This window comes from Schistocerca gregaria, chromosome 3 (assembly GCF_023897955.1).
Source record: "Schistocerca gregaria isolate iqSchGreg1 chromosome 3, iqSchGreg1.2, whole genome shotgun sequence".
NCBI classification, from domain to species: domain Eukaryota; kingdom Metazoa; phylum Arthropoda; class Insecta; order Orthoptera; family Acrididae; genus Schistocerca; species Schistocerca gregaria.
This window is the reverse complement of record NC_064922.1, coordinates 460,621,660-460,641,507: the sequence shown is the minus strand read 5'-3', so window position 1 is coordinate 460,641,507 and position 19,848 is coordinate 460,621,660.

The following is a 19,848-nucleotide window of genomic DNA, read 5'->3' as shown; positions in this document are numbered from 1 at the left end:
TATTGAAGTGATTTGGGACACATCTTTGTTTTGTGGTTGCTTTTTTATTTTTAACTTTTTGTCGAGAAAATTGCATTTTCTAGTTCTATACGTTAAATCTATATCGTTTTCTTTATTTTTACAACAACATCTCTTTGTTTCGTGTCACAGATCAACAATTTTTGAATAAATCCTGAATTAAACATTGACAGTTTCAGTTTTTCTATAAATGCTGTTTACTCTTAAGAAAACAGACACGAGGATAACTATGTAGAATAACGATGTTCCATAGGTTACCTGGCCCTTTATAGATCCGCAGTTACCAGATGACGCATGACAGGTAGTATGGGTTACTCGGGCACGACCTTGACTAATCAAAGCTACTAGGAAAACTCCACTAGTGGCCATTCAAACTGGTACACCAAGAAGAAATGCAGATGATAAACGGGTATTCATTGGACAAATATATTATACTACAACTGACATGTGATTTCATTTTCACGCAATTTGGGTGCATAGATCCTGAGAAATCAGTACCCAGAACAACCACCTCTGGCCGTAATAACGGCCTTGATACGCCTGGGCATTGAATCAAACAGAGCTTGGATGGCGTGTACAGGTACAGCTGCCCATGCAGCTTCAACACGATACCACAGTTCATCAAGAGTAGTGACTGGCGTATTGTGACGAGCCAGTTGCTCAGCCACCATTGACCAGACATTTTCAATTGGTGAGAGATCTGAAGAATGTTCTGGCCAAGACAGCAGTCGAACATTTTCTGTATCCATAAAGGCCCTTACAGGACCTGCAACATGCGGTCATGCATTATTCTGCTGAAATGTAGGATTTCGCAGGGATCGAATGAAGGGTAGAGCCACGGTTCGTGACACATCTGAAATGTAACGTCCAATGTTCAAAGTGCCGCCAATGCAAACAAGAGGTGATCGAGACGTGTAACCAATGGCACCCCATACCATCACGCCGGGTGATACGCCAGTATGACGATGACAAATACACGCTTCCAATGTGCGTTCACCGCGATGTCGCCAAACACGGATGTGATCATCATGATGCTGTAGGCAGAACCTGGATTCATCCGAAAAAATGACGTTTTGCCATTCGTGCACCCAGGATCGTCGTTGAGTACACCATCGCAGGCGCTCCTGCCCGTGATGCAGCGTCAAGGGTAACCGTAGCCATGGTCTCCGAGCTGATAGTCCATGCTGCTGCGAACGTCGTCGAACTGTTCGTGCACATGGTTGTTGTCTTGCAAACGTCCCCATCCGTTGACTCAGGGACCGTGCGGCTGGTCTCGGCGGAGGTTCGAGTCCTCCCTCGGGCATGGGTGTGTGTGTTTGTCCTTAGGATAATTTAGGTTAAGTAGTGTGTAAGCTTAGGGACTGATGACCTTTGCAGTTGTCCCATAAGATTTCACACACATTTGAACATTTTTTTGTTGACTCAGGGATCGAGATGTTACAGCCATGCGGATAAGATGCCTGTCATCTCCACTGCTAGTGATACGAGGCCGTTGGGATCCAGTACGGCGTTCTGTATTACCCTTCTGAACCAACCGATTCCATGTTCTGCTAACAGTAATTGGATCTCGACCAAAGCGAGCAGCAACATCGCGATACGATAAACCGCAATCGCGATAGGCTACAATCCCACCTTTATCAAAGTTGGAAACGTGATGGTAGGCATTTCTCCTCCTTACACGAGCCATCACAATAATGTTTCACCAGGCAACGCTGATCAACTGCCGTTTTTTTATGAGAAATCGGTTGGAAACTTTCCTCGTGTCAGCACGTTGTAGGTGTCGCCACCGGCGCCAACTTCGTATCACAGCATCTTCTTCCTGTGGGTTAAATTTCGCGTCTGTAGCACGTCATCTTCGTAGTGTACCCTTACTTACGGTAGTCTCCGGAAGCTTACGGTAGTTTTACAAACTAGGTAAGAATAATCAGATGAGGAGTTCGTCGTCGTCTGTAAGTGTCTGCCGAGACCACTGAGGATGAGACGTATTGTGGGCAGAGCGAAGCTGTTCTGGGGTTAGCGACAACGCACTTAGCTGGCACACTGTGCGGAGCCAACTTGGGCCCTTCCCTGCCTGGAGGTTTATCGGTACCTCGTGCAAATTAATTTCATTAATTAAACCCGCCGTCGGAGAAATTAAGTGGCATAGCTGGGGCGGCGCGCAGGTAGCCTTTTCATTATTTCGCGTGTGATGTCTTTATGATTAGCCGGCTAGGGAATTCCGCAGCCGGCGCCGGTGCATTCCTGCGCTCCACCGCCGGCGGCCAAGCGGCATGGCGTCTCCCTTCGATCGCTGTGCACAAAGACATTCTACCGCCGCCGGCGTTGCACCACTTGAAAGCCATGCATGTCCGCTCTTCACGACGATCGAAATAATGAGTAGTCACCACACGAGCATAGATGTACCGCTTGCGGAGCAGGACGCGAGGAAAGAAAAAATGAAATTTAAAATGATCTGCTACGTCGAAAAAGTAAAAATAATAATTAACTTACTTGACCTTTTACTTTGACACAGATAAGACAGGTACTGCATTTAAAACACTTTTGATTTTCAGCCTAGAAGCATACATTTTAAAATTTTTTACCTGAATAATATAACCAGTGAAAAAAATTTGACTATAGACAAATATGTTTCCTTCGGGCTGTTGTAAGGAGAGGGCGGGGTTAGGTGCAGGATGAGTTGGCGGTCGGAGGTTTCCGTTTTTCCGGTTCTCAGAGAACGCCAGGCAAATTCGAAGACAACTGCTAAAACTCGCGGTGAAGACGCCATCTCTCGTGGTAGCTACACTACTCACAGTCACCGAAAGGTTTTCTGGAAACACTTTCAGAATGAGAAGGTTGAACGACAGTGGCAACACCCTTTTGGGGTAAGATATCCCGAAGGCAAAACAGTTCCCCATTAAGATCTCGGGGTGAGGACTAATTAGGAAGTCGCTTTCGTCAGAATAAACGAATATGGCATTTTACGGATCGGAGTGTAGAACATTACACCCCAGAATAGGGTAGGAAGGTTAGACAATATGAAAAGAGAAATGGATAGTAATTTTAAGTTAGATACAGTGGCAACTAGTGAAGTGCGCTGGCAGGAGGGATAAGACTTCTGTTCAGGTAAGTTGGCTCAAATGGCTCTGAGCACTATGGGACTTAACATCTATGGTCATCAGTCCCCTATAACTTAGAACTACTTAAACCTAACTAACCTAAGGACATCACACAACACCCAGTCTTCACGAGGCAGAGAAAATCTCTGACCCCGCGGGGAATCGAACCCGGGAACCCGGGCGCGGGAAGCGAGAACGCTACCGCACGGCCACGAGCTGCGTACTTCAGGTAAGTAAAGGACTATTAATACAAAACCAGGCAGGGGTAATGCAGGGGTAGGTTTAAAATTGAATGAGAAAACAGGAAAGTGAGTGAGTGAGTTAGTTAGTGGTAAGGACTATGAGACTAAACTGCTGAGATCATCGATCCCTCGGCTTACTAACTACTTAATCAAAGTCAAACTAACTTACGCTATGGACATATACACACCCAGGTCGAAACAGGACTCGAGCCTCCGACGGGGGGAGCCACACGAACCATGACAAGACGCCTGAGAACGCACGTCTACCCAGCGCGTCTGACTAACAAACTGGTGGCTTAGGGAACGTCTTGAATATACAAGCTGACGGCGAAATATTGCGCGTCGTTCGGACCGCGATAGTAGCAGATTTGCCCAGTATTGTTAATACGCGAAGAAATCACTATGCACTATATTGCTAAACAAGCTAATAGTTTATATGAAGGTCCGTGGTCCAGCGTCGAATAAAAATTCGTAAACGATATTTACCTTCTTTTTCACAAATTAAATTTTTTATTCTGATAATTGCGATTCCGAGATGACCTCTGCACTTCAGATTACTTCTACATGCAAACCTATCTGACCTCAAAAAGGCATACTGTCCAATCGACATTTCTTATCTCGAACAATTACAAAAAGCATAGATGGTTCTCTTTTTTTCACAGCAAAGAGTGAGTTGCCTTTTTAGTGTTATATGGTAGGACACGCGTTACTAGTTACTCACCTAAACAAAAGCCCAGCGATAGGGTTGAACGTACCGGCGATTCTTAGTCTGCTCCCTACACTTGGCACGCAGAGATCGCTCTGAGTTTTATAGAACCGTTTATTGCCTGGCCCTTCCAGTTAGGGTGCATGAATCGCTGAATTGGTTGGACACCAGATGAATGGTTGTTTGGGGATTTATGAAAAAGTTTCTCTGCCACGTAATTTAATTTAATGAGAGTATGTAACCTACTTCCGGGACGAACAACCCGCTACCTAAGCTGTAATAATGTTTTTATTATCATGTTGTTTACAAAATGATTCAGGACAGAAATGGTTGTCTGATAAGCAAATTAAAAAAAAAAAAAAAGGACCGATGGATTTCAATACAAGTATCAGATAGTAATAGATGAAAATGCTTTGCTACTCGATATAGTAAAACAATAAAGTAAGAACAGAAGTAAACTCTGCACAAATCGATCCTGCAATAAACTATATTTAAATAACTTTAATTAATATAGTTGGACAATCTTTCCTAACTGACATTCTACATTTCAGTAGCGCTTAGCGGAAAGCAACGGGAAGGAAGGTTTAGCATACTACTCCAAACTAAGCAAAGAACTGGGCGAAGAGGCACGCTTATGACATTGTATATAACGTACTCCCTGCGTGAATGCAATTTGGTATTTACCGTTGTTGCACGATCTGTCGCTGAATGTGCGAGACGCCCGTTCACCACATCTGCTCTGTGCTTCCTTTCAATCAATAAAACTCCTTATTCGTGACTGAAGTGTCGGGCATATACTCTTACCGAGTTCTCCTGTGAAGTAGAAGATTGTTGGTTCCTAGTCTGTCTATAATGGCTGCGTACACTGGCCTGGTTGGTAAGGCGACGTGCATGGTGATGCACTAGGAGTTCCACGAGAACACATTAACTAACATGACTCTTCACGATCTATCTACTTGGAGAATATATGAAACTTTCAGCTTATTTAACGCTGATCTATTTAGAGCCTATTGTTATCAAAGCGACCACAGAACAAATCTCTCTCCACACTCTGCGAGGCGTTAAGCACTCCTTGTATCAACTCAATGTTTCAGAGAGACAGCCCTATTTCTTGTCTGCAAATTACGTATCACGAGCTACCTCTACCCTCTCTGTGAAGAACATTGCCTCCCTGCAAAATTGGAGCCTTCTAACCAAACTGCTGTGTACAATAATTATTTCTCCCACTCTCAAAACACTGCTTTCAGTTATCCTATCCGCAAACTCCATTATCGCAAAGAAATGACGTAAACGTAAAGGGTGCTATCTCCTTTCCTTCAAAATTTTCAGATTGTTCTACCAATAAGAGAGCATTTTATAAGAGGTCCAGACCTTTGGTAGCATTCATATTCAGGGTGAGTCACTAACTATTGCCACCAGAATAACTCTGAAAGTATAATAGGAGCTGAAAAGTTTGTGGGACAAAAGTTGCATGGGACAACGAGGGCCATAATACGGCACTGGTTTTTTGTTTCTACGTGGGGTCGCGTCAGAGATATTAAGGTCAACTTTGTTTTGTTTTTATAAAAATTGCATGCTACAGTTTGGTACTTATTTTCTGATAGTGGCTATCGAGACAAATCCAATGATATGTAACACTAAGGTCTTTGAAGGTCAATGAAGGTCACAAAGGTGGCATGAACGTCCATTTACGGAAGGTGTTGGAAGTGATGACAATCGATATCAATGCAGTGCTGCAATCTTCTTATCCTGGATTGAGTGGTATTCCTTATCACATTGGCACTTATCGAAGCACATGCTCTGACAATTCTCTCTTGTATGTAGAGCAAACAGCAAATACTCGCTAATGTGCCATTAACATGTAAACACCATTAGACAGTTTCGCAATGCAACACGAATAGGAATGGTAAGACTAGTGTCGTCTAATCATGCGAATGTGAATGGTGTATTCCTTCGAAGAACAAGTCGATATGCTTCTCGTTAACGGTGAACGCAAATAAAATTCAGTGAGAGCTAGAGACTTATTGAAACATATCCTCAATGTACTCACCCCACACGTCATACATTTAAATATGTGTAAGATAAACTGAAAAAGCTTGATCTTTAACGCAACGGAAACATATCCGGTAAAGGAAAGTTACTAACAAGGAAACGGAAATTGGTACTTTTGCCACTGTGGTTCGAGATCCTTATCTTAGTCGCTTCAAATCGCAAGTGTATTTGACAGGAGCCAGAGTAGTGTTGTTCATGTTCTGAATCACCATAAATATCTTCCTTACCACATCAGTCTCCACCAAGAATTAACTGAAACGGATTGTAGGCATCGCATTCAATTCTGCCGATGGGCTCAGCTGCAGATTCAGAGGGATGACATGTTTATTAGTTTGATTTTGTTTACTGACGAGGCTACATTCAGAAACCATGGAAATGTTAATTTGTATAACATGCATTACTGGGCAACTGAAAACCCATGTTGGCTGCGGCAAGTTGCACACCAAAAACCGTGGTAGTTGAACGTACGGTGTGGGATCCTGGAGGGCAGAATTATAGGCTCCTATTTCATCGAAGGAAATCTTAATGGTAAGAAGTACACCACATTCCTGCAAGAAACATTAGGTCTGTTATTGGAAGAAATGCCTTTAGGAACAAGGAACAGAATGTAGTATCATTTTTCGCTGATGGCTAGAAATGAATTCCAGAGACAATTATCAAATCGTCGGATTGGACACAGAGGAGATATGTCGTAGCCGGCTCGTTCGCCAGACTTGACGCCTGTGGATTTTTTCTTGTGGGGGTTGGTAAAAGACACTGTTTATGAAGACATTCCACCTACATCTGAAGATATGCAAAGTGAATTGTCAGAGCAGTGGCTTCGATAAGTGCTGTGGTGATAAGGAATATCACTCAGCCCATGATAAGAAGATTGCAGCAGTTCATTGATACCAATGGTCATCACTTCGAACATCATCTGTAAATGGATGTTCATGCCACCTTCGTGACCTTCGATGGCCTTCAAAGACCTTACTGTTACGTATCATCGGATTTGTCTCGATAGCCGCTATCATAAAATAAGTACCAAATTATAGCATCACATTTAAAAAAACAAAGTTGACCTTCATATCTCTGACACGACACCACCTAGCAACAAAAAACCAGTGTCATATTATGGCCCCCATTTCCCCATGCAACTTTTGTCCCACAAACTTTTCAGCTCCTATCATACTTTCGGAGTTATTCTTGGTGGCAATAGTTTGTGACTCACACTGTATATGTGTTGACATCATGCACTCTTTATGTGAGTGCCACGTGCAGTTTTAACTATGTATTTCCTTCTCTGCCCCTGAAAAGCGGGCAACCAATTAGTGCGAACCGTGCAGTCGCCTCCCCCTTGGTACACCCGAGGCTGTAAACGTGTCGTGGGCCTTCTGTGACCGAATAAGTTACGCAACTCTGTCGATATCCACGCAGTGTCCCTTGTGACCGTAGTATTTATGACCCATCCCTATCCTTCGACACTGGTCTGCATAGCGGTTTGTAAAGAAAAGGTTGCGTCGTGAATCATCGCCTCCCCTCCGTTTCAGGTCTACGTTGCTACAAAGCTGTACATACATGAAAGTCGGAAAAAGGATTAGGTAGTATCACGTTCCGATGAACCAAGTACACTTTCATGTCATTTGATATGCAAATTACGTCTGTTGAGCCCAAAGTATGGCGTGTGAGATATCATTCGACTCTATCATCGAGGAGGTGCCCATTGAAGGTGGCAAAGTTGACTGTCTCCTTACCTGTGTCCATGGAAGGTGGTAAAAATGGATTGACATCTTACTAGAGTAGGGAAGTAAATAGAAGTTTTCGTTTTAGTGAACAGCCAGTACAAAGTTACTTCTTCAGAGAGAGACTTCAAGACCTCTTTCTACTGCGTCTTCATAGAGAGTCATTCCGAAAGCCTTCACTGCCAGAATCCATTGCAGGGGCAGATGTATTGCTGGACATACAGAGATTTCAAGCTGATTTACACTTAGCCCTTAGTGAGGGTCACTGGCGCGCTACCATTGACTGTCTGCAGCCACTTAGTTTCCACCTACAGTTTACTATGCTGAGACACAGTCGCAACCGCAAGATGATGCATAGGGACATCAAAGCTATTTCATGGAATTTCATAATTTTGAGCTTTACTTTGAACACTTAAATTCAGGTTCAATGACTAGCTTGATTTAAAGTCTGACCGCACGTTCATTGCTTTCGCGTCTGCTAACGCCTGTCTTTTCTACTATCTTCAACCTAATCAAGGTACAACTTTGTGATAGTAATAGTTTCATTTACGATGTTATTAAAGTATTACCCCCAGACTTTTATCAGTTGCACCAACGTTTTACTTGAATAATATTGTCTCTGCTTGTCAGGTGTTTTCTTCAACGGAATAAATTGAACTAATTATGATTCTTCTTTCATTTAACAGTCATTTAATACCTAATTCATTATTCTGAAGGGAGAATAATGTCAGATCTAGGGCTCGAATTCCACACCTCCAACTTTGAAGCCCACGACCATAACCTAGAACAATTCACAAATCTCAATGCAGCATATTCATTATATGTCAAAAACTAAAACATCAGTAACACCAGAAGTTGCTGAAACATTTTTTTTTAATTTCTCCAGCTATAAAAAAATTATGTGAAGAATAATTACCTATGTATTCAAATACCTTTACAAAAACATATAAAAAATACCGACTAAGTACTTCAGAAACGTATTCATTACATTTAACAAGGCAGGTATAGGACCGTCAAGGCCTTCTAAATTTGTCTTGCCAACAGCCGATATGTGACCTCGCATGATCTTAACAAGCTTTATCATCGAATAGGAAACTGCTTCTACACTCATAAATGTTAAATATGATAAGAGCAAAAAAGTCAGTGGGCCAATTTCCTATCAACGGCAAGGCCATTGCAGCATAATCGCGGATTAGAGAACGATAGGGAAAAAGTCATCTGCGTCGCTCTCAACTGGATTGACCTGACCTTCGTCTTTACTGATATATACAAACCATAGAAGACCTAAATCTTGTGAGGGGTCCACTTGTATGTGGAGACCGATTTTGTAATGTGTTTAATGAAAAATGACTTGAAATTCTTATCAAATGTAGAAGAGATTGTAACTTTAACACCACTGAAATAAAGATGCTGCCTGAGTGGCAGAATCGATTGTTAGTAGGAGCGCGTGGAGCGCAGTAGCAGTTGTCCTTGCACTGTTATAGGTAGACTTGAAGCTAGTGGCTAGCCGTGAGAATTTAGCTGTTGACCTATGGAAGCAGCATAATAAAGTTTTGTAAGGTTATGAAATTTTGTGTATTTAGTTTTAAGTATGCAACAACGCAATGTGGCTTTTGCTAATTTTACAGTACTGACCCTTGAATGTAGGAACCAAATATTTGCCATCAGATTTAATGTATAGGTTAATTGGGTGTGCCCGACTTGTAATACTCTGTGTTTTTTGTAATCCTAATACAGACAAGTTAAATATTAGAGTCTATTTTGTTAAACGATGTTAGACTTTTGTCATGTAACAATCCAAGTGCCTTTAATTACGTCAGTAAGTGATAATTGTAGAATAATTGAGAAGTTGACTGATTTTGAAGTTAATGTAAAATGTTTCATATTAAATTTTGTGAAGGAGAAACTTTATTTTGAATACAATTTTCGAACTGAAGAAGTTGGTCTTAGCATATCCCGTTATCAGAACCCTATTCTCCTCCATTTCTTGTTTGTTTGAATCCAATGAGTATTTTTTAAAAGAAAAGATTTTTCAACCAGATCAGAAAAGTGTTAATGTTTTTAACATTTTCATTGCGGGCAGCTTTGCACAGCACTGAGCCTATATCCAAAATTACCACTGAACATTTGCAAGGTTATTCATTTATCAACTAATCTACTGACATTATTTGTATGAAGCTATTTTACGGCCGGCATTGCACTTCGCCGAGGCAAGATTGGCTATTTTGTATGCTTACTGTGGAGACAACAGAATAACAAGATTACATCCGTTGCGACTCAAGAGCTAAGGAAAATGGTATTTCATTGTTTATTTGCATAGGGAATTTTATCAGTTTATTGCACAGGGCCATAGAACTCGGTATTCACGAGACTGAGTAAATTTCAGAGTGATTGATTTCATTATAGGCATTACATACTGGCTTTGCAGATTAAGTTTTTTAATCTTTCTTTGGATTACAGTAAACTGATTAAGCACATCATTTGCTCAACGGCTCATTAGACAGTAAATTTCCCTATGACAAACATTACGCATCGTATATGCATTAATAAACTTGAAAAATTCATTATTAAAGAACGTTACACTTCGTTTAAAAGAATGTTACAATCCATCTGGCTGTATGAGGAACTGCACACAGCTCGTACTGACTGCAAGCCTAGTACATTTATCCCTGCAGCATCTCACTCGGTAATATAGTACGAATACGTTTTCATACATGAAGTACAAAAAGTAGCCCGAGAAATGTGACACTGTGGTCAACAGCGCTGAAACTATAATGTCTCGGTCAGACATAATTTGTTGCTATGTTATAAGGGATGTGCTACAGATCCCCATTATTGGTATAAAGCGCTTGACGTATTTAACTGTCGAGACTTTTGAAGTAGACTATTTACTATTTCTCCTCGCAACTTATCTTTGGATTTTCCCTCTACCGATACTTGAAGACAAACAAAGACAGTTACATAAGATGCACCAGCAAAGAGAAGGGCTCTGCTGTGACTCGGGCGAGAAACTCTAAGAGTTCGAGTAGCAATTTAATGAGGACGGGATGATGTGTGCAAAGATAATGCACAAGTTCGGTTTGGACAAAGATGAGGCAGAAAATCAGATGCGGGCATCTTGACTGATCCGACTAAACATTCGCCTGAAATGATTTTTGGGAAACAGCAGAAAAATTACGTTTGGATATCCAGGTTGGGATCTGCGCCATCTCGCTAGGTGATCGCTAGAACCCTGTGAAACGCATATTAGGACTCCTGGGCAACTACCTGTGTCACGCTTCCGTAGAATGCAAACTCATTATCTAGGTTCCCTACCACACTAAGAGTTCTACCGTTGCACGCTCCTTTTCGTAGAAGGCTTCGCTTTGGTTGCACAGTCTTTTTCTAGTCATCGCCTTCACCTTGGCAGACTCTTCCCATAGGTTGGAACGGGGACTAATTCGGAATATTTCGCCAATGGAGAGATCATCATGGCACTTTTTCCTTTAAAAGCCACATGGCTTGTGGATACACATTGTGTATCTTTCATTCAGTGGTTTCCATTGCCTTCTGTACCCCATACCGTTGTTCGTTGCAGATTATTCCACCTTTTACGGATAGTTTCCTACCTGAAGCACAAGAGGGTGCCCCGAATATATGTTCACACTTCCTCCCTCTTTGACTAGGTCGATGGAAGAAAGGAAGTGATTTCTAAGACCGAAAGTCCTTCGCTGCCATTACTGATGATTTCTATTCACAGTTGGAACAGTGGGAGGGATCGGACATGAGATCCAGAATGTTTTGATTACTAGTTGAAGACGCTACTTCTGGTTAACATCCGTTACGCTGAATGATAACAGTCTGGTTGTGATCTTACTTGGCCTACGAATGTGATGTCATTAGAATAATATGGCGAGTACTTTAGACAGTGGATTATATCCCCTATTTTGATGGCGTTATGGTTCAAATCAGATGGAAGGTATCGATAGCTTAAATATTTCACCCCACCTTCCTCTCTCTCATCGACACTTCGAATAGACTTTTGTCACTTAGACGGAATGGATCTTCTTATTCAGTAACATACTTAGTCGCTGCGTCGTTGGCCTTTTCTACTTCATTTATAAAAACGTTGACCCATATTTATCACGGGGAGGTAACGTCATGATTTTTCAGTCCTCGAGTCAGGAACCATAATGGCTTTTCCTAGACTCACCGACGCTCGCAGAGAGGCTAACGAAATTAGGTACATTGAATAACTTTTGTAACGTCCGGGTTAACATACTGCCAATGGGTATTTTTTGATAAATTTCGTCATTCAAGTGTTGATGCACAGAGTTCTCAGTACTACCTGTAGACGTTAAAGGATATGTGGCGTTCTTTAATTTTCCAATGTATTCTCCTCGGTACAGTAGTAAAAACGTTGAAAAATCTTTACATCGAAATCCAGGAGCAGAGATTCCACTCATTTTTTAATGATGTGTTTCATGGTAAAACCATTACAGGCACTAGTTCTGCCTTTACGAAACCGATTTAGATCTTCTAGCAATATTTCTTCAATTGTCAAATGACGCACGTATTAGGTTAGTCTGTCTACATCTAGTGGGAAAAATGTGGGTAACACTAGTTTCATTCAGATTTACAATTCTTTTCCATTATGTTAAGGCAAGTATCTAAAAAGGGCTGTAACTCTCAGGTCAGAAATTTTACACTAGAACAAAACATAGAGAAAAAAGGTAATTTTTCTTAACGTTCACCTAAGCTTGTTTGCATTTTTTTTATGTTCCAGCTACTTTGTTTTTCAGGAGGGCGATGGGACAGGCATTTACACTGATGACCATCGAACAAAATGTGTTCATTTTCCTGATTAAATCAATGAGTTCGAAGATATTCTGCTCTGCAAGGTGTTCGCAGAAACAAATACTGAAAGAATTTTTGGCTCATGAATCCTTTTGTGAAGTGTCGCTTGTGAAGTTTAGCATACCTCCAAGATGCTGTAGTCCTACCTCTGGTGATATACAGAGAAGGGAGGTTCACCATCTCATCAAGGAAATTTTTAGAACGAAGCAAAACGGAAACGTCTTAGTGAACTGATAATTAATAGGAGTGGCTCGATCAGGCCTGGATACGATACCACACATAGATATACACTGAAGCGCCAACGAAACGGATATAGCTATGCGTATTCAAAAACAGAGACGTGTAAAAAGGCACAATACGGCGCTGCGGTCGGCAACGCTTATATAAGACAACAAGTGTCTGGTGTTGTTACATCGGTTACTGCCGCTACAATGGCAGGTCATCAAGATTTAAGTGAGTTTGAACGTGGTGTTATAGTCGGAGCACGGGCGATGGGACACAACATCTCCGAGGTAGCGATGAAGTGGGGATTTTCCCGTACGACCATTTCACGAGCGTGCTGTGAATATCAAGAATCTGGTAAAACATCAAATCTCCGACATCGCCGCGGTCCGAGAGATATCCAGCAAGAACGGGACCAGCGACGACTGAAGAAAATCGTTCAACGTGACAGAAGTGCATCCCTTCCGCAAATTGCTGTATATTTCAATGCTGGACCATCAGCAAGCGTCAGCGTGCGAACCATTCAACGAAACATCATCGATATAGGCTTTCGGAGCCAAAGGCCCACTCATGTACCTTTGGTGAATGTACGACATAAAGCTTTACGTCCGAATTGCTACAGAGTGGCTCCAGCAACGCTCTTCTGAGCTTAAGCACTCCCGCTGTCCACTAAACTCCCCACACATTAACATTATTGAGCTTATATGGGATACTGTTCAGAAGAGATCTCCACCTCCTCTTACTCTTACGGATTTATGGACAGCCCTGCAGGATTCATGGCGTAAATCCCCCCCCCCCCCCCCCCCCCCCAAGAGCACTACACTACTTCAGACATTAGCCGAGTCCATGACACTTCGTGTTGCGGCACTTCTACGTGCTGACGCGGGCCTTACACGATATTATGCAGGTGTAACAGTTTCTTTGGCTTTTCAGTGTATTAATAAGAGGAGGAATAATCTAATCTACAAGAGAAATAAGTATTAACGGTAGCAATCGAATAGTACCAGCATATGAATTACCTACTGATATAAGTGGTTGAACATTTCATAAATAGACAAGGGATTACAATTGTGAAATCTAATGGTAGCACAGGTGAGAGAGTATTACAGAAACATGATTATGAGAATAATTTGCGGAAACGACAAATGACTGCAAGAATGGTTAATGGTAACAGAAAGAAAACGGAAAAACAAGTACGAACACCAGTAAGATGGACAAAGTGCATGGGGGAAGCAACAAGCGAGCTGCAAAACGTTAAAACTGTACTACCCGATCTTGATGGGAGTTAACTAACATCGCGTTCCTACCAAATCAGTGATTGGAACGCAGACCCATTCTTACCACATTAGTGCGGTGTGAATGCGAAAGCCGACAGCGGTAGTGGCTGGGGATTCTGAGTCGCCGACCTGGGTGGCCGAGCGGTTCTAGGCGCTACAGTCTGGAACCACGCGACCAGGTTCGAATCCTGCCTCGGGCATGGATGTGTGTTATGTCCTTAGGTTAGTTAGGTTTAAGTAGTTCTAAGTTCTAGGGGATTGATGACCTCAGATGTTAAGTCCCATAGTGCTCAGAGCCATTTGAACCATTTGATTGTGAGTCGGGCTCGTCCTCTGTACGCAGGAGGAAAACACAACACGTGCCATAAACCAATTTCCCAGAAATTTCCCACACTGGAGCTGTGGTTAAAATAAGCGAACACGTGTCTCAGCTTATCTGTAGATACTCGACCGTTTCTGAGAAACGGCAGTCAAAGTTGTCTATGTATTGTATGTGCCTTCCAGCGTGCAGTAAGTTCAGGCGAAGTGGTGCACCATGGATAGCTTCTCACTTTCGCATCCCGCGTTCAGAACTCGATTATTGTTTACATTTTATGTTTTTTAATTTCTTGTATGTATCTACTCATGTCCGCAGAAGATTACTACATTTGTAAAACAATAAAAGAATGAAAACATTTTTCAATAGTTTTCAGTGACATTCCTGTTGTGTGTCATGTCAGTAATGTTAGTGGTGTTGCGTGCTTCTTCCCGAGACGGGGATTTTGGTTGGCCAACAACTTATTTGGTTACTCGGGGCATGCTGTCACTTGATGGTAGGCCCGCAACTGTTCAGTACTGAGGAAATTGGATAACTGTTTTTTATTTCGTCCGCCTCAGTTGCATTGATGAAGAATTCAGCTGTATTGGTTACCAGGTTCGGGCTGACACACCCATTTTCCAACCGCACACCTTGCTATTAACCATAATTATCCATACAACATGGTCCCAAACCGCACAGCAAAGTATACAGTGGACAGCAAGCATCCTCACCGATCTTAGCCTATGCGTCTGTTGCTAGTGACTGTCAGTCAGCATATAAAGAAAGGGAAAAGAAGCAACAATTAGCTGGACAGTCACTAGAAGTACTGAATACTGTAGGCAGTTATGATGCAGTGTGAGACTGCGACTTCATTGACCATAGTGGATGAGCGTATAACGTCATGAAATATGTTGCTTGATTCTTTTGTGGAAAAGCTATCATGTAACACTTTCCTCACCAGAAATTAAAGCTCTTAGATAAATATGTTGTCATATGTGTTACTGGGGCGGCATTTGTAACGTCTGGAGAAATTGGTATCCTCCTGAACTGCTGTTCACTGAAAGCTGGGATTTTTAAGGCCCTTTGTTATAAAATGGGTTCTAAGAATAGAGATTTGTTATTTACAGATGATGCTATCAGAATTCAAGAGCCATTACACAGACTGCTTGACGTCAGGCGAGACTTAATGTTATTTCTAGGCGGTAAAGATCAGTCTTAAGCAAACACTTACTTGAACACTCATTTTATACGGAAAATGGCTTACCTGGCCGATATACATTATTGAACATAAGGGATCAACGAGATATATGAAGAAAAAGAAATTGTGTCGTGAGTCACTGTGTGGGCTTCTCCCTCCCATGCCTACCCATGACGTCATTGGTGCCACCATGAAAGAGTCCTTGTGTTCGACACAACCAGCTTGGAACAAATTTTGGCATAGTGGTACTGACTGCTTATTTTACACTTTTGACTCACAACATCGGAATTACTGATGGACAGTCGGGTGTGTTAAGAGTTGAATGCCAACCGTTGCTTCTTTTCACGGTTGTGTAGAAGATATAACAGGGAGGGAACATTTAATGGCAGTATGCAAGGTTGACTGATTGCTACAATGTAGAATTAGGAATACAATCTCGTTGTAAGTGCCCAAATACGTCCAGCTTACACAGGATCTTACCTACCTACATAGTGAGTGACAACCTTTGTGCAAGCGTCCTCTATCAGACAGTATTATGAACACTGGGCTGTAGCTCTGAATTGGTAGAGACCCGTCACATGCATTCCTGTCATAAAAAGTAAATTTGATGTCTTGTACATCTACACGCTTGTCCAAGAACAGCAAGATAGAATGCATAATACCTGTAGAATGCTACGTGACACGTAAGATGGAGTATAGGACGCCGTGGATGGAGGATGACTGGAAATAAGTTATTTTGAGCCATGAATCGCGCTGTACCCTGTGGCAGTCCGATGCAAGGGTTTGGGTCTCACGAATCCGTGGCGAACATTACCTTTCATCTTGTGCCCACCCGGAGTCCCGACCTGAACCTAATGGCACATCTTTGAGGTGAGTTAGATCGCCGTCTTGACTCCAGACCCCAGAATAGACCGCCGTCTTGACTCCAGACCCCAGCATCAAACTTCACTGTTTACTCTGACTTCGCCTCTTGCAGACATTCATATACCTAATTAAAAATGTCCCCTGTAGAGTTAAGGCTATCAGAAAGGCTGACGGTGGATATTCCCTATATTAAAGTTCGCTAATAGGTGTTCGGATACTTTTTATTGGACAGTGTACGAAGGGAGGTAACGCGCATGTCAACAAAGTTGCATGACTCACAGCGAAGTGTTATACATGATTAAAATCCGGAACCGACAGAGAATAAAACGGTGACTGATATCTTGCGGCACCCTCCAAAAAAATTCAGGCAGGAGGCTATCAGTGCAAAAGTCATGTCAATTTCCTGCAACAACGCGTTGAACGGCGTGAGAACTCACGGTGAATCGGTGTTACTACCTCTTACAGAAATACTGAGTTTTGTAATTGTTGCCTTTGCATTGATAACCATACTGAAATGAATAGGGGAGTCATCTAGAGGTAGATCAATGAATATTCGCCCTCTGTGGCTTTGAAGTAGGGGCGGCAGTGTCATAGCCCAAGTATCAAATGGTTCAAATGGCTCTGAGCACTAATGGACTTAACATCTGAGGTCATCGGTCCCCTAGAACTTAGAACTACTTAAACCTAGCTCAACCTAAGGACATCACACACATCCATGGCCGAGGCAGGATTCGAACTTGCAACCGTAGCGGTCGCGCTGTTCCAAACTGTAGCGCCTAGAACCGCTCGGCCACGCCGGCCGGCAATCCAAGTATCCTTCCGAGCGCATGTGTAATGAGGAGAGTGCAGGGTAAAACAGAGCAGTATTCACATCACTTGGATAGTAAGCAGAGTTTTCACAAGGACTCCAAAAGGAAAGTTCCTTATTTCGTATTGAACTGTGAACAGTCCCCACTGGTAGCGGAGTGGCCAGCGCGACGGAATGTCATACCTGAAGCCCCGGGTTCGATTCCCGGCTGTGTCGGAGATTTTCTCAGCTGAAGGAGTGGGTGTTGTGTTGTCCTTATCATCATCATTTCATCCCTATCGAGACGCAAGTCGCCGAATTGGCGTCTACACGAAAGACTTGCACTAGCCGAACGGTCAACCCGACGGGAGGCCCTAGCCACACGGCATTTCCATTTCAAACTGTGAACTTACTGCCTATGAAATAGATTAATATTTGTTGTAAAATAGAATAATTCACTCGCGTTGTCTTGTTTTATTCAGTCCTTACGTGACGTATAACTACACATGATGTGACGAACTGCGACATGGCATCATTGTCAGGAACGAACTGTATCTCTTAGCCTTTGTTGAACTTGAAAACTTACTACCGTACTTTCTACAGTGACAGGAAGCAGTGACAGTAGACTCCAAGGTAAAGAAAACAGCTAACGTAGGAATATTTTACAATATGCAAGTGTGCACCTCATGATCCAGTATTAGGTTCTCTCCTGATGATACGCAAAAGTAAATACAGTTAGCGTGTGTGTGTGTGTGTAGTGAAATGCTGCAGCAAAGTCTGCATACATGGGTCTGTAAGCCACATAAAATTGTTGCTAAACACGAGGGCAAAGCTTGCACTTCTACAGCTTTATTCGCACGTAGCGGCCATAGACATGCAGCTCTGCACACAGATATTCATGTCGAAAATGAAAATGCTAATTAGCCAATTACTACTAGAAAACTTCAAACAAAATACCAATTCCTGTAATCCAAGTTTCTTCGCTGTATCATAATTAATCCCTTTATCCGAGCACAAATCACCCATCATTGTCTGATACAGCTAATTAGTGCGGTATTACGTGGATGAGTACGCTTGCTGGATTCAGTTACAAGCTAGTGCTGACTGGTATGTTTGTTAATTTTAAAACAAAAAACTGCATATTTACTTGATTCGTCACAGAAATTCCTCCCTTGCTTCGTCCGATAGAGTTTAGAGCGAACTTTGTTTTTTGATGTCTTTTGAAGAAAATGCAGGTCATATACAGAATGCCCCAGGATTAGTTGTCAAAATTAGGGATATACCACTCGAAGCAAAAATGGCTGTTGAACTTTGGCTCTGTTATGAATACCTTAAGAGCTCTGAGCACTTATTCATATTCGATAGTGAGAAGGTCTTCCACATTTTGAAATGTGGTACTGTGAACGGAAACAAGAAAAAATTACAGTATCCATGGGCTCTAAAGAGCATATCTTAACAGCTATGAGATCTTATTCATCTCCGCTAGCATGAAACACATCTCTTCTACAGAACAAGTGTTCTTAGATCTTTAGGTGTGTATTTTAAGTCCATGTTGACCAGACAATATTTTCTTGTTTTCGCCCATACTAACTACTCAAAAAAAAAAAGAGCTTGTAGTAGAACTCTGTTTGCTAGAAATATTTATTTCCAATGGTGGTTCCTGTCATGTCCCTAAATACTGACCATTTCTCCTGGGATACTCTACATTTACAGCTGCTAGATATTCTCGTAAGATTTGTTCCTTAGTAACCATTATAACGTGGTGTACCGGGATGTAATGAAATGTCTCAGATAAACGTTTCTCAATTTAAACTAGGAGTGTCCAGATATTGCCCACGAAAGGCGTTTCAGGGCAGCGCTTTGGTAGTCTTTTTCTTTATTATTTATTTGGGAACTGGCTAACAGTATAACAGTAATCGAACTTCAAGTAATGTAAAGAAATATTATAGTAATAGAATAAACGAATTGAAAATATGAGATACGTTAGTAGTATTTACGAATGACGAGAGGCGTGTGCTACATGGGAGAAGACCTAGGAAAACGAGTGAATTACAAAGACAAACCAGATGTCTGGAAAAGCTATAGATCTAAGCAAGCAGAAAAGCTGTGTTTTGCAAAGCTATCGCAAGACTATTTGCGGTTTAGTATGTCTTTAGAGAAAGATATGAAGAAATAAAGGCGGAACCTGCCAACAAAAGAAATAAATGCGATGTTCTGTTTGCCATTATTTTCTGAACCAGGAAGCTCCAGCTAATGATATCGAATAGTAGAGGTGTCACAATGAGGTGACAAAACTCATGGGATGCCTTCTAGTATCATGTCGGACCTTCTTTTGCCGGCGTAGTGTAGCAACTCGATGTGGCGTGGACTCAACAAGTCGTTAGAAGCCTCTGCAGAAATATTGAGCCATGGTACCTCTATAGCTGTCCATAACTGCGGACGTGTTGCCAGTCAGGATTTTGTGCACGAACCGACCTCAGCGAACACACTAAACAAATAGAGTATTACTACGCCACACTGCACTACGTG